The sequence below is a fragment of the Schistocerca nitens genome, chromosome 6 (assembly GCF_023898315.1).
Source record: "Schistocerca nitens isolate TAMUIC-IGC-003100 chromosome 6, iqSchNite1.1, whole genome shotgun sequence".
NCBI classification, from domain to species: domain Eukaryota; kingdom Metazoa; phylum Arthropoda; class Insecta; order Orthoptera; family Acrididae; genus Schistocerca; species Schistocerca nitens.
Genome location: NC_064619.1, coordinates 117,061,184 through 117,075,215, shown reverse-complemented (window position 1 = coordinate 117,075,215; position 14,032 = coordinate 117,061,184). Strand labels below are relative to the sequence as shown.

The window sequence follows — 14,032 nt, the reverse complement described above, 5'->3', positions numbered from 1 at the left end:
AAATTGTAAATAGCCTTTCGCTCCCTGTATTTTACCCCTGCCACCTTTAGAATTTGAAAGAGAGTATTCCAGTCAACATTGCCAAAAGCTTTCTCTAAATCTACAAATGCTAGAAATGTAGGTTTGCCTTTCCTTAATCTTTCTTCTAAGATATGTCGTAAGGTCAGTATTGCCTCACGTGTTCCAGTATTTCTACGGAATCCAAACTGATCTTCCCCGAGGTCGGCTTCTACTAGTTTTTCCATTCGTCTGTAAAGAATTTGTGTTAGTATTTTGCAGCTGTGGCTTATTAAACTGATTGTTCGGTAATTCTCACATCTGTCAACACCTGCTTTCTTTGGGATTGGAATTATTATATTCTTTTTGAAGTCTGAGGGTATTTCGCCTGTTTCATACATCTTGCTCACCAGATGGTAGAGTTTTGTCAGGACTGGCTCTCCCAAGGCCATCAGTAGTTCCAATGGAATGTTGTCTACTCCGCCAGTAGTGTCATTTGCCTCAAACGTACTATAAAAATCATGATCCCATGCCAAATACATCATTCAAAGCTCTCATAGTATCACAATGGTTCCGAAAAAATATGAAGAGTTCACAAAGTACTGAAGTTATCCAGCTGTGTAATTACGTAAACATCTGTCACTGATGTAGTAAAGAAATGTCTGTTTCTCTGTTAAATAATCAGATAGCTGTGTAATTCTGTGTTAGAGAAATATGGTACCGATATGTAAAGTTGTATAAGCAAATACCATATTAGCTAGGGCTCCTTGTGCTTGCCAAACACATGGTACACAAAGTAAGCGTATAACCCCCTGAGGATTAATGTAATTATACCCTCAGGTGTTACAGATTACAGCAATGGAATGAAATGTATCACGGAAAACCCTTGTATCATTGCACTTCAAATATCTTTAAAAAAAATGTTTTAAGTGCGAAATTAATCACTCAAATACGTGTACTGTAGCGCTAAACTGTGCGTCATGTTGTAAGATAATCTCTGTGGAAGTCTCGTATTTATCGTCCTCCGAAAGCTAAGTTCTGCAGAAGTCAATGTACTTACCTCATGATAAACAAAAGTGAAATTCTTTGTGTATAGATATCGTAGTTATTACGCTTATTGTTGTGATGAAGAAAGTACTGTACTGTAACGTATTGTTGTGCTACGGAAAAGGCTGTCTCATTGTAGCTATACCACAAAAGTTACTACTAAAACATGTTTTACTATCCAGAATAAAACAGAAAACTGTGCAGATATAAAACAGAAACACTGCAAAAGCAACATTGTAAATTGTCACTCATTAGTAGCGTCGTGATAAAATCGTGTAGCTGTCACATAAACTAACCACTGTATCATCTGATATCTCACAGAAAGTACTTTAAATCCAGAATGTATTTTCAAATAAACCAAAATGTTGCACTAAAATTTCATTACCAGTACTGGTAAATGTTCTAAGTATGTAAGCCTTATAGTCGTTACATAATCATGCAACTAACAAGCAAGAATATACACACACAATAACACTGTTTCGTCTGTTCACTATAACAATGCATTCGTAATTTCTGTTTAAATAAGTTCTCTTGGTTCTTGACTGGATGTTTAACTTCAAACATTGTTGCATGTTAATAGTTTCTTAAGTCTGACAAAGCATACTAGAAATGTGAAGTGAAAAGTTTTATGGCAAAGACAAAGTTAAAAAGCAGATTATCTTTCAATAAACGGTTTTACATGTGAAATGTGGTGTAAAGCTTTACTCTTCCTAGTACGCAGAGTTTCAACTTTAACGCAATTATCATGTGGTATACGTCGGATCCTGTAAGGTCCATTGTAAACTAGAAAGAATTTGTGACTCAAGTGTTTCTTCTTATGTGACAATGAATGAGCTTTAATGAGAACTTTCTGACCAATATACAATTTCTTTGCATTTGCTTTACCGTGTAGTTTTCTCCTTTTGTCTGCTGCAGATTTTATATTTTTAAGAGCCAAATCAATTATGTCTTTGTGTCGAAGTTTACGTGTATTCGGGAAAGGTACAAGCTCTCTGATTCTGTTCGGTGGTTCTTCATTCTTCAGTACAAGAGTAGGTGGTAAAGCAGTGGAATCATGAGGCATTTCATTCAGCACGTTTTGAAATAAGTGTAAATATCTGTCCCAATGCTGATGCTTTCTGTGACAATAAAGTCTGCAAAGCTTATTGATTTCTTTCATAATCCGTTCGGAGGGGTTACAATGTGGTGAGTACAATGAAATAAAAACAGGTTTGATTTTATGGTTGCGAAGCATGCGTGACCAAACAGCAGATCTGAATTGCGGTCCGTTATCTGAAATGACTTTTCTAACGTGTCCAACTTTTAACAAAGGCGTTGGATACAGACCGTACAGTGGCTTTACGTAACGGTGTGAAAGAAACAAATTTTGAAGTAAGTTCAACAGCGACTAGAACGTACGAAAATCCATTAGATGTTCTGACAAGCGGTCCCAAGAGATCAACAGCAGCAAATTCTTTTAATTTAGAAGGAATGATAGGAAACAGCAGAGCACGATGGGAGATAGTAGATGGTTTCGCCTTTTGACAAAGTTTACAAATAGACAAGACTCTTCGAATTCTCTTTTCCATATTGTTAAAATAACAAGTCGTTCGAAGAATATGATAACATTTTCGTGGGCCAAAATGTGCGTAGCTGAAATGAACGTACCAAATGAGCTTATTAACAAAATCGTCTGGAATGCAAAGTACCCATAGCTTGTCATCAACAGTGCAGCGTTTGAAGAGTATGTTGTTTCTAGCCAGGTAATAATGCCGAATCTGAGTGTGTGTCTTTTCATGCCATTTACTTTTGATGTCTTTCCAAATCGGATCTTTATCTTGTTCATGAGCAATGTCCTTTAAAGATGTGGTGATGAAGTTTTCAAAGGCGACTTTCTGAATGTAAAGAATACTGAAATTTTTCTCAATGTTGCCTTCTGTGTTACTTTTCTCAAGCCCAGCCGGTGCGCGTGACAGCGCGTCCGCAACAATGTTCTCCTTGCCGGGAATGTAGACTATTGTGAAGCGGAATTCTTGCAGAAACAATGCCCAACGTTTTAACCTGTCATGATTTAATTTTGAAGACATAAGAAATTGTAATGCACGATGATCACTGTATACTTTTACGTGCTTACCGGAAAGAAAGAAACGGAATTTGTTAAATGCCCAAACGATAGCTAAAGCTTCTAATTCAGTAACGGAATAATTTTTTTCAGATTTTGTTAGCACTCGGATAGCAAAAGCAATGCTTTTCTGAACAGTAAGGTCATTTTCTATGGCTTCTTGAAATAAATGGGCACCAAGACCGACTTTAGAAGAATCCGTGCTAAGGCAGAAATCTTGTGACAGATCTGGATGAGCTAGTATTGGCGCATTAAGTAGCGATTCTTTTAAAGAATTGAATTCCAACTGTGCTTGTTCATCCCAGTTCCAAATAGTATTTTTTCCAGTGAGAGAACAAAGTTTTGGTGTAACTAGAATTTGCATATTCAGAAAACGACGGTAAAAATTTACAAGACCTAGAAAACTGCGGACTTGTTTTTTTTGTGGATGGAGCTGGAATGGCTCTTACTGCTTCTAACTTTTCAGGATCCGGCTGAATACCTTCAGAAGAAATAATATGTCCCAAAAACTTCACCTTTGTCCTACCGAATTCAGACTTTTCCAAGTTAACTGTAATTCCAGATTCTGCAAAAATATGTAACAGACTGTTGAGGATGCGATTATGTTGTTCCCATGAAGCTTCTGCTATCAGACTATCGTCTACATATAAGGTGATGTGACGTTTTAAGAACTCAGGTAATATGGAATTTAGCCCGCGAATGAATGCTGCCGAAGAAATGTTCAAACCAAAAGGAAGTTTCCGAAACTGATAACAAACGCCGAAACAAAGGAAAGCTGTGTATTTTCTACATTCTGGATGAAGTTCGATCTGGTAAAAGCTGGATCTGAGATCAATCGAAGACAACACTTTTACGCCATTAAAATTTTGAAGAAGTTCTTCCAACGTTTGCGGCCTGTCTGTTTCAGGAATAATGATAGTATTGATTTGTCTCGAATCTAAGACAAGTCTGATCGATCCATTTTTCTTCTCAACAACATGTAACGGATTGTTGTATGAGCTTACTGCAGGCTCAATAATGCCCTCGTCAAGCATAGATTGTATTTCTGTTCTAACACGGTCCCTATAATGTGCTGGAATTACGTATGGTCTAACACAAAATTTAGTATGCTCACGAACACGAAATTGGTATTGAAATCCCTTGATTGTTCCTGTTTTGTGAGTAAAAACTGTGGAATGTGCTTGTAAAATCTCAAAAAGGTCCTGCCTATCAGTGTCATTACAATTCTCAATTGTTTGAATTTTATTCTGAATTAACTCATTAATTTCAAATATGCCGTCGATATCATCCCTGTCAGTACTTGCAGAACGATTGTTAGTGTCCAGTTCCATAGAAAATTCTGAACTGTTGTCTAACAGAAGGTAAAGCCGATTAATTTCCTCGTCATGGTTTGAGAGCCAATCTTCAAATTTCAAAGCTATTGACTTACCTTCCTTCTCTAAACTTATTTCAGCATCGTGAAAGTTTAAGATTGCTTTGTATTCATTCAAAAAGTCTACTCCCAATATAATTTTCGTCGACAATAATGGAACAATAAGAAAGCTCATAGAGAAGCTGTGGCTTTGACAAAAGAATTCTAAATTGGTTTGTTGGCGTACATCTACACTTTTTCCAAAGATTGCACCTTGTAATTTAGTCTTACGTAACGGAAATGTGGGGCAATCGTTCGATATGTTGCATTTTCTAAAAGCTGTTTCACTAATTACTGAAATGGGACTGCCAGAGTCAAGTACTGCCGTAAATTTTACGTCATTTACAGTAATGTGAATCACAGGATATGCAATGTTGTTATGTTTTACGTCGTGTTCCTGGAGTAAGATGTCCCTAATGTCTTCCATTTTTACGTAATTACTAGCTACGGCAGCTGCGTTGTTAGTTTCATACGTACGTTTTGTGGCTGCCAGCGGTATGAGTCATTGCCTATTGTCTCTTTGTTGGCGCGCGTCGTTACTGGGATTAGGAGACCTAACTTCTACAAATTCGCCTTGCCGAGAGGGCCCAGCTCTGTTTGAATCCCGCCAGTTCTGATGCAATTCGGGTCTGTCGTTACGATCATATCGTCTGTCGTCATGTCGATAGATTCCATAGTTTCTTTCTTGTCGGTCACGTGGTGGAGAATTTCTCCCTGAATTGTAACTGCGCGCTGGACCATAGCGTCTAAAGTTATTCTGTCTCCCGTGATAATAATTGTTTTGGTTCCCATATTGTCTGTTTCTCTGATTGTCTCTGTGATAGTCATTACCGCGGAGAGTTGATCTTTCCCTGTAATTATTACTACTCTGCCAACGGTTGTCATATGGGTGGTATCTGTTTCGGTCACGATTTACGTTGAAAGAATAGCCTTGTCGTATATTATTTCTGTCATCGCGGAATTGTGACGGATGTGATCTGTAATTGTTGTGCTCCTGTTTCCGCGTTCCCCGATTGTAAGTGTCAATTTCCAGTTCTTGTAACAGTCCCAGAAAAGCTTCAATGTCGTCTTTGCAACGTCCTGCCAAAATAATAAGTCGTAAATGTTCAGGCAGTTTGATTAAGCAAATGCGGATGAGTTCTGAGGGGCTGTATGGGTTTGACAGGTACTGATTCTTGTGCAACATGTCTTCAAAATATTTCACAAGACTGGAAAATTCAGATTGTTCGAAATGTTTCATCATTATGATGCTATGTTTTACTCGGTCTTGTGTAGCTTGAGACCAATATGCTGAGAGGAAGGCATGATAAAAATCTCCTTCACTGTGACAATCGTGAATGACCGATCGCATTCTTACAGCTGGTTCATTCTCTAAGTAGCCTCACATAAATTCTAACATGTGCTTCAATGACCAGTTGGGAGGAAAACAATGAGAGAATTGATGGAGCCACGCTTGTGGATGAATGTCGTTGGCAGTATTCTTAAATGTTTTGAATTTACGTGTAGTAATAAACAGCTTATAGTCAAAATCATCGTGTCGGCGAGTGACATATCTGTCATTGTTACGTCGTGTCGGCGGTTCCATCTCAAAATTCGGTGCACCTTGCCAATTTCTTTCATAATTTCCGAAGTGTCCTGTGTTATTATCTTGTGGGTGTTCCGTATTTCTAAGTCCCTCTTCCCGTGTTGGAGCGCGAGTGTCCTCTGAAATACGTAATTCTTGTATTACCTGTGTCAGCTGATCTTGTACTTCCCGGATTTCTCTTTGGTGTTGCGTATTAATTTGATTCAGATTTTGTTTCAGTTTCCTAATTTGTTCGCACTCTTCTGTCTCATTAAATACTACCGGTTTTGTGTCATTCAGATTATCATCTACCTTCGTAGATAAGTTAGTGAACTGATCTGAAAGTTCGGCTACTTTATCCGATAGTGAAATTATTTCCTCTGTATGGTTTTCTGAACCAAGTTTCAGAGTGTCCATTTGTGTTGAAGTGGTATCTACTGTGTCCTTTAAGTTTTCCTGAGTTTTTGCAAGTGGCATAACCGTATCGGTAGATGCAACTGAGTCAATTTTAGCTTGCAAGGTCTCATGATTTTCATGAACAATAATTTGCAGTTCTTTTATGGCTGCTTCGTGATTCTGTAATGCATTTTCATGCCGCGAAAAAATAGGCTGAAAATGCTCACAAATTTGTGTTTTTACGTCATTACAGACTTTTTGACATTTCGATTCAATGTTATGTAACTCAGTAGTTAAATCTTCACGTGTTTGTTCAAGCGTGGTGTCTAACTTTTGAAGATTTTGTTCCATTGCGTCTAACTGTTGCTGTGTTTGTCTCTGGTGTTGTTCCATTGTGTCTAACTTTTTAAGATTTTGTTCTACTGTGTCTAACTTTCGAAGATTTTGTTCCATTGTGTCTAACTTTTTAAGCTTTTGTTGTGTTTGTCCCATTTGTTGTATTAATTGTAATAACAATGTACTGGTGTCTGGAACATGTTCCTCAGTGCTTTTCCGCAGTGAATTTGCACCAGCAACATTCACATTTTGACAAGCGGAAAATGTGTCTTGACTCATTTGAGAAAACGGTGAGGACGCAAAACCTGAATCTACAGTATTTGCAAAATTGTGTCCTGTCATTTCGGATTCCTGAGGCGAGCTGTTGCCGAGCGATCGATCGATAATGCTTCCCTGTTCACTACCTGTTTCACTGTCTACGCCATTGTTTGTAGCCCACTCCATTTCCCCATGCACAGTTACCAAATTACTACTTTGAACGTCTGTTAATTCATTACACAGTGGTGCTGGCAAGCTACGCTCGTCGTCACTATTATTTCTCAGTTTACTTTGGAGCCTAGTGTTACGTTTTTCACACGCCATTATTGTCACAATATTTCACACGATAACACAGAAAAGCACAATTTGAAGAGCAAAAATAAGAGAACACATTAACATAACACTGAAAATAATATCTAGTTAATTGCAGCTGCGAAATACTTGGTGCAAATCTACATGCATGCCACAACTGTTTTACTGTACAACAATGAAAGACTGCAACTACAAAGGAGATTTTCTCTACAATTACGCGCTAGAAATAAACAAAAGCTACACTAATTACACAAACTACAAGAAAAAAATCAGAAGATTCCAGTGAGGTATCCTAGGCTAAGGGTCGACATATGAAACGTCCCCTTAGAAAAATTTTACAAGACTGTGCTTAAACTGATACACAATATTTTTTTAGCGCAACGCAATCTGACTTTCAAAAATCCCTACAAAAGAATGGGCCCTGACTAACATTAAACTATACCTTTCACAAATCACTTACCTCACAAAAATCTTCGCTACTCAAGCTACTGCAATACAGCGAGCGCCACTACTGCCAGCTAAATAAAAGATTCAAAGTACTGAAGGCACTAACTACTGATAGGCATAGTTAGCAAATGAAAGATTTTGATAGAGAACAAACAATGTATTTACCTCAATAGTCATAATATATATAGCAGTTCATGACAAATTTCAAAACTCCGCCATCTCTCTCCCCACATCCACCACTGCTGGCGGCTCACCTCCAACTGCGCAACGCTACACGCTGTTCACAGCCAGCTGCCTAACACTACAATGGCGAGTATTACAACAATGCAAAGCAGCCACAGACTGCACACAGCGCAGCCAGTGATTTTTATACAGAGGTGGCGTTACCAATAAAAAAAACCTAAACAGCCTACTTACAAACCAAAGTGGCGTCCTTTGGACCATGATTTCAGCCAGTTCGGTACAGCAAACTCCGAAAGCTGCAGTAGACCAACGTACGGGTAATGTGAGTAGAGGCAGTGTAAATAACGGTCTGCGAATTCTACGTGTCTACTTACTGTACAATTTCTATATTACTGTAGTTAGTTAGTTACACGTTCCTTAGATCATCTGAAATATTCTTTTATCGAATTGATGTGGAATGAATCACTGTTAACATCAATCAACTTAGTATTTTTTTTAGTTCTAATGGTACAACTGCACTCAAAAACTAAATTGTTTTTCTTCTCTTTTTTACTGGCTATCAGTTTTTAAATAGAAATTCGTCAACCTAATAGGAGTGGTCCGGGAGAAATGATTTGAAATTAGATTTAAAACTTAGTTTGTTTCCTGTAGGGCACTGTATGTTATAGAGCAAATTATTTAAAAAATGTTGCAGCATATTGAATTCCTTTCTGGGCCACTGCCAGCCTTAGCAGGGGGTAATAAATATCATTCTTCCCTGTACTGTTGCAGGCATGGACATGACTGTTCTTCTCAAGTTGTGAAAGATTATTTATGACGAATTTCATTAGAGAAGATGTATTGAGATGACGCAGTTAATGCGCCTAGCTGCTTGAAGACGTACCTAAATGACACCCGTGGGTGAACACCACATATTATTCTTATTGCTCGATTTTGTGTAATCAATAATTTATTTGTAAGTGATGAGTTTCCCGAGAAAATTATTCCATAAGATGTTATTGAGTGGAAATAGGCAAAATATGTCAGGAGGTTGGTTAGTTTGTCTCCAAGATTAGCAATTATACGAAGAACGAAAGTAACTGAACTTAATTTTTTAAGAAGCTCAACACTATGAAACTTCCCGGACCGAGACTCGAACTCGGGACCTTTGCCTCTCACAGGTAAGTGCTCTACAATCGGAGCTACCCAAGCATGGTGGGGCGTGAGTGCCAGTCTCGGTCAGGCACACAGTTTTAATCTGCCAGGAAGTTTCATATCAGCGCACACTCCTCTGCAGAGTGAGATTCTCATTCTGGAAGCTGAACAATATGTTTGTTTCAGTTCAAATTTTGATCAATATGTACATCCAAAAATCTTGAGCATTCTGCCCTGTTTAACTGATTTCTGCTCATATGTTACACCAGTACCTAGTGTGAATCTGTTTCTGTAAGGTACTGAGTGTAGTGCATCTTTTCAAAAAGCACTTCCCAGTTCTTTGAAAAGTGTCATTTGCAGTCTCTTCCGTTACTTTCTCATACTGGTTTGTATTATTACTCTAGTATCATCTGCTAAAAGTAGCAGTTCACATGTATAAGGAATAGCAATGTTCCCAAAATTTGAACCCTGTCGGATTGCCGTTGACATTTCTCCTCAGTCACTAAAATTTTCTACCCTTCCCACACTGTTTGAATTATTCAGCACAACCTTTTACATTCTGTCTGTTAAGGATGATTCAAACCAGCATTGCGTAAAGTCATAAGTTCAGTAAAAATTGAGTTTTATTAGAGAGTAACATAATCTAAGCAATCAGACGAAGATCACAAGATACCAACAGGTGATATGTTAATATTTTAGGCTTACAGTGTTTAATAACTGAATGTATAAATAGCATTCTCAGTTGATCAACCCTTCTGGAATCCCAGCTGAGATAAGCTAAGTAAATTGTTGCTACTTAAGTTGGAGACAGCTCTTGACTAAATTACTTTTCGGAAAATTTTGGACAAGGATATCAGTAAGGAAAGTGGACAAGAATTATTTGTCTTTCTTGTTACACCTCTTATTGTAAGGTTGTGTGGTCTCCTGATCTTCATTTCTTGCATATTGCAACCTCACAATCGTATTGTGCACATCAAGATGCTTCATTCGAGGCCAAACTCGATAAGGTAGAGTCAATTTTGTATGAATACATGTAAGCGATATGCAAATCTAATAAGTAAATCGCAAGCGCGCACTGAGGTTGAAAAAGTCGAGACGAACATAGAAAACATGACAGCCACAGGAATTTTCATTCTAGGGAGGCGGCCGGCCGTTGAGAGGCCCGTCCCTTCAGAGGGGTGGGTCAGCGCACACCTATTTCAGCCAGTATGACCACCCAGAGAGAGGACAGCTTTTGCCAGAGTGAAGGGATAACCACCCCTGTGCTCGACTTAAAAGCAAATTCCGCTTCATTGTGTGGGAGCGCCCAGAAGACGCATTTTTTTGATGGACTGACTGCACAGTTATGGATTTGTCACAGGAGGACAGTATATGCCTAACGGAGATGCTACATATCTCCGCATTGGTCAACTTAAACGAAACATCATTCTCCCATTTATAAGAGCAACGCTGATTGGCAGAATATTTCTGACGCAAAGAGCCAGAAGAGTGAGGGAAGGCAGCAAATGATATACTCTAGCAACTTTTCCAGAAAAAAGAGGTCGTTCTGTTGTCGCTCTTGGAGCGGGAACACGTAACGAGAGCGAGTGCGCTTGTACGTGAACGCAAAGAGCGAGGAACAAAGTCTCTCCTGTGTACTTCACTGGGAGAGCACCTCTGTTGTTAGCTAATCGGAGTGATACTCTATGTTGAGTCGCTGAGGATTAAGCTTTGTTCACTGCGTTGGTAGCCACATTTACTGTGCGGTGTGAACATGGACAGAGTACTAGTTAAATGCCCAGGAGCGAATATTGAGTGTCATCACGGTAGACTGGTAATCTGACCGGTGTACCAGGCCAATAGTTAGACTAGTGGCAGATAGGAGTCCTTGACTTCATCAAGGTGTAGGAAGAGTTTGATTGGCAAAGGTCAGTCCAGATAGAAGGAGATAGTTGTGTTCTTTGTCAGCAGTGAGCGACACAGGCAGCAGTCGTCGCAGCTCACGGTATTGTGCACTACAGCGTATGCAAGCCCCATCTGTCCTCCATGACAGTACACTCCATTATAATTCTCATGCGACAGCCTTGACCATACCTAGAAAAGTTATTCAAGCTATGTAGGTGCCGCTCTCAGCCATTCTGCCAAGTAAATAACATTCTTAAAGAAAAGGGAGAAAAGAACCTTTCCATACTTTGTAAAATAATAGCATTCCTATCCATAAGAGGCAATCTACTGTTCCGAAAAGAACCCAGAAATTTATTAATTTAGAAGAAAAAGTTTCACTTGATTTCTCAGAATTTTTTTGCAATAAATAATATTTTTCGTTCATTTAATGTTTTTCTTATACAAACTAGCAATACTCCAGTACCCAAGTATTGCACTAGTTATGTAAGGAAATAGAATATTTTTGTGTCTTTTTCCTTAAAGCAGACGACTCCAGAAGATATTTATTGTTGAATATTTTTCAAGCAGTTCTTGTTGATACATTAGGAGTCTGACTTCTGTAGTAGTGTGAGGTGGAAATTGATTCTTGCAGGAGCCAAAGGGTGCTTGTCGAATCAATCCATTGCGCAACTTGACAACATAAAACCCACACATTCACATTATGAAGAGGTCTAACTTGCCTGCAAAAATTCTCCTTGCCAGTGATACACTGTATATATCACTAAGGACATTGCTTATTTATTAAGTTGGAATAACTTTACAGATCTCGGTTTGATATTCCATCAGCACCAGATGAGCTATTGTTCTTTTTTTAGAAATTCTATAGTTCTGTTAGCTTCAGTGAAGGGTGTTGGTGCTACGTCTAGTTGCTTGAAGCTTTTTGCATGAGATTTTTAATATAAATTACAGTTATAATAAAATTTAGTCCATTTGAGATTAGTTTGATTTCGTTCTTGGCAGTGCAATTTGGTTTTGTGTCCTTCTGGAAGAATGTGTTTTGAAGATCCATATTATTCTTGTCAGCAGATTTTATCAATGTGTAACTTGCATGATTTCTGGTATTATATCCTACGATTCTCACTGAGAAATTGTTCCTCAGTTTTTGCATTCAATTTCTGCACTGGTCTAAATTAGCCTGCATAGTTCTGTATTTCAAATCAGTGACGAAGGCATGGTGCTTCTATAAAAGTACTTCTTTACCGTGTAGTTGGAGGCACATGCGCTGGTATTGGGCACAGACTGACAACTCGATGTCTTGGTGTTGCAGAGCAGGTGGCGGGGGCGGAGTAGCGACCAGACGGCCGGGCATCCCACACATAGCAAGGGGAGCGCCTGTACCAGCACAGGGAGGGGCCTGGGCTGGACTCTCGCACCACAACGTACAGTGACCTCTCCGAAACTTTCCGCCACAGCTCAACCATGATGTCTGAAATATGATTTCAAATATTTAATAACACAATATATCTCTCTTCAACTAGCTTTGTCATTTGTTTGAGACATTATATAATTTCCTTTCCTTCCTTGTGTAACAATGTATGAAATAATCTTCATGGAGATGAATCAATTCAAATAATAAAAAAATCTGATTGTTGTTTCATTTCATTAGACCAACATAACCAGCTGGAATAACGCAACGACCTGTTCAAGAGGAAATAAGCACATCATTCCAGCCTTTAACCTTTTGAAGACCAAATTAATTTAGAGATTTTATATTGCTGAAACAGCTGTTCGATTGTTTCTTTGATTCGTTTGTAGTTTTCACCTAGTATTTAAAGTTTAAATCATTATTTTTTGTGGAACAGTTATGTTGCGCTGGTGTCACTGTGGGATATATTTAAAGCAGTTGTAAGGTTACGAACATAGGTCGTTTATACACAGCGTGAGTCAGCTCTCCCTACCGCTGGGGTTTATGCAGCCCACCATGCCTTCAAATACCATGCAGAAGATTTTCATATTCTCTCGCGCACTAGGCGCAAAACTGTTAGTACTGCAGAAAAAATGAAGAGAACCTCTTTGTACAAAATGTAACATAGTTAAATTTTGTACAGGGCCGCGCGGGATTAGCCGAGCGGTTCGAGATGCTGCAGTCATAGACTATGTGGCTGATTCCGGCTGTGGTTCGAGTCCTCCCTCGGGCATGGGTGTGTGTGTTTATCCTTAGGATAATTTAGGTTAAGTAGTGTGTAAGCTTAGGGACTGATGACCTTAGCAGTTAAGTCCCATAAGATTTCACACTCATTTGAACATTTTCATTTTTTAGTACTGATATACGTTTTCGCTGGAGGCCACAGTTTGAAGGTCACTTTTCTACGTTTTTCTTGAATAATTCGAAAACTATGGCCTCTAGCGAAACCGCATCGCAGTAAAAAATTTAACTACATTAAATTCGCTACAGAAAGGTCCTGTTCATTTTTTCAGTAATACCAATGATTTGTGCATAGTGAGCGAAATCTTGTGCATGGTGTTTGAAGGCGTTGTGGGTTGCATAAAACTCAATAGTAGGGGCAAGTGTATCATCCCACATATAAATTAATAAAGAAAAGAGAAGGTTAAGTTGAGCATCACGTTGCTGGCGAGTTGCAGCGAGGAAGCAAAATCAGGTGGGGAAAAGCATTGTGGCTTAGAGTAGATGGAGGCTGCTGGCCAGAATGTCGTCCCCTGGAAGCAGACTGGCATTCCCGTGTCACTGTGTACTCCGTAAAGCCGCTCGCTCACGGGTAACAGGCTAATATGGCAATGGTGAGGGTCTGACTAGGCCGATGTAAAAGGTCTCGAATAGTCTGCAAAGACACGATAATCGGTTCCAGTCTAGCTACAGAAAGTCTGATCATATGAGTGGTGCATGTATATACGTAAGTTCCACATGTCCTCCTAAATCATTGTATCGATTTCACCCAAACTTAGTACACATCTCACTTACTGT

At 39.0% G+C, this 14,032-nt stretch overlaps 1 long non-coding RNA gene across 1 annotated transcript in view; it reads left to right on the top strand.

Annotated features, from left to right (window-relative positions):
• The window catches only part of LOC126262989 (uncharacterized), a 173,339-nt gene extending 160,633 nt beyond the window's left edge, over window positions 1–12,706 (top strand). The window contains exon 4 of the long non-coding RNA XR_007546795.1: window positions 12,377–12,706. This is a non-coding gene — a long non-coding RNA (uncharacterized LOC126262989). The remainder of the gene's footprint in view (window positions 1–12,376) is intronic.
• The last annotated feature ends 1,326 nt before the right edge of the window (window positions 12,707–14,032 follow it).